The following is a 2,154-nucleotide window of genomic DNA, read 5'->3' as shown; positions in this document are numbered from 1 at the left end:
AAAAAAAACCCCAACCAAAAAAAAAAAAAAAAAAAAACCCAAACCAAAAACCAAACTAAAACAAAATATATTTGTAAATTTTTAAATAGGTTGAAAATATCATAACAATGGCTTTTGTTTCCTGCTTCATTTTCTTTACAAGTGATACATAGATTATTGAAAAGTTGGTGAACTGACTTTGTTTCAAATTTAATGCCAAGGGTGGGAATGCTCAGTATCAAAAAATCTTAAACAGACTGGGATATCCCACAAACATGACTGGGATACCATGAAAGTTAGCTCTAATTTTCAAGATTTTAATAGACATGAAAGTGTTTCTAAAAGTAATGTGTATGCACTAAAATGTTACCTGAAGTCAGTGTTCCATTCGTAATCCTTGCTGACATCCCAGCAACACTTTCTCTGAAATTCTCTCTTCATTTGATGTAGACTCTTCTCTCTCCTCTTTTCTGACATTGGTAGCTCCTTTCCAGTCACCACTGCTGGATTCTTCTCATCTTCCTGCCTCGCAGCATTAGACCACTTCCATCCTAGACTAGAATTCTTTTCTACTCACTTACTCTTGGGTGGCACCATCAAGTCCCATGGCCATAAAAAGGTTGACTGATGACTCCCCAAATCACATGTCCAGCCCTAGTCTCTTCTCTTTATGCCAGACTCACGAAACCCTGCCTATTCAGCCTCTTCATTTGGATGTTCCAGACTTGACTCTTGATTCCCTTCCCTCGCCTTCTCTGTACTCTACCCCCACCTCATCCTTCTCTTAGTAAATGACTGCTCCATTCTATAGTCACTGAGGCCACAACCCTTTACCTCCTTCTTGAATCTTTACTTTCTTTCTTTTTTTTTTGAGTTGGAGTCTCACTCTGTTGCCCAGCCTGAAGTGCTGTGGCACGCTCCCGGCCACCACAGCCTCGACCTGCTGTGCTCCTGCGATCTTTCCACCTCAGTCTTCCAAGCTGGAACTACAGGTGCACGCTACCACGCCTGGCTAATGTTTTGATTTATTGTAGAGATGAGGTCTCGTCAAGTTGCCCAGGTGGGTCTCGACCGTGCGGGCTCAGGCAATCCACTCACCTCAGCCTCCCAAAGCGCGAGATTACAGGCTGAGCCACCGAGCCCAGCTTGAATCTTTACTTTCTTCCACAAGCCACATTCACCCTATTAGCAAATCCTGCTGACATTGCCATCTGTCTTAGTCAGCTTGGACTGCTATAACAAAACACTGTCAAATGGGTGGCTTAAACAGCACACATTTATTTCTCACAGTTTTGGAGGCGGAAATTTCCAGATTACAATGCCAGCAAAGTATAGTTCTGGTGAGGGCCCTCTTCTGAGCTGCAGACTGTGGACTTCTCCTTATATCTCACACAGTGGAAAGACAACCGCCCAGCTTCTAGGCTCTTCTTAGAAGCACACTTACTCCATTCATGAGGGCTCTACGCTCATGACCTCATTACCTCTCACAGGCCCTGCCTCCAAATGCCATCACGTTGGGATTTGTCTCAATGTATGAATTTGGAAGAACACAAACATTCAGCCCACTGGACAGACTAGGTAGATCTAGAATCCAGCCTCCTCTCATATTTCCAACACTAGCGTCCTAGGCCAGGATACCAGGCCTTAATTTCCCTGTGCTATCACCGTCACAGTTTGTCTTCCACACATTGGGGAAAACTTCTTCTGGCTGCCATAGATGAGATCATTCCACTCAGGTTTTTCCAGTACGCATGAGATCCCTGTGATGCTGCCCTCGTTGCTCATTCTCCTCTCCTGCTTCCTCACTCCATCAGCCACACGGCCACTCACTGCTCAAGATCACCCAGGCCCACTCCTGACTCGTGGCCTTTGTATTTCCTGTCTTAGGACCTTCTGCTACAGGTAATGCTGTGACTTGTTCACTCCTTCTCCCATTCATGCCTCTGTGCAACTGTCAGTTTATGAGAGGCTTTTCCTATCCACTGTCTCAAAAAGCCACACCTTCTGTTTCCTCTTTTATTTTTCTTTGTAGTGATCATCATCACCTGACCAGTTACTTGTATGGGTATATGTGTGATATAGATGATATAAAATCTGTGAAATGATTTTTTGGTTAAATCAAGTATTGTGATAAAACAGTTAAGAAGAGAGGGAGAGGCCGGGGGGGAGGGGGGG

General features: G+C 44.3%; 1 protein-coding gene across 2 annotated transcripts in view; it reads left to right on the top strand.

The window, feature by feature from the left end:
- The window catches only part of PRKG2 (protein kinase, cGMP-dependent, type II), an 88,610-nt gene that overhangs the window by 72,440 nt on the left and 14,016 nt on the right, over window positions 1–2,154 (top strand). The window lies entirely within an intron of this gene.

The sequence above is a fragment of the Carlito syrichta genome, unplaced genomic scaffold (genome assembly GCF_000164805.1).
Source record: "Carlito syrichta isolate Samal-C Ts95f unplaced genomic scaffold, Tarsius_syrichta-2.0.1 Scaffold313359, whole genome shotgun sequence".
Taxonomy (NCBI): Eukaryota; Metazoa; Chordata; class Mammalia; order Primates; family Tarsiidae; genus Carlito; species Carlito syrichta.
Note: the sequence above shows the minus strand (reverse complement) of the source record. Positions and strands in the feature narration are given on the sequence as shown.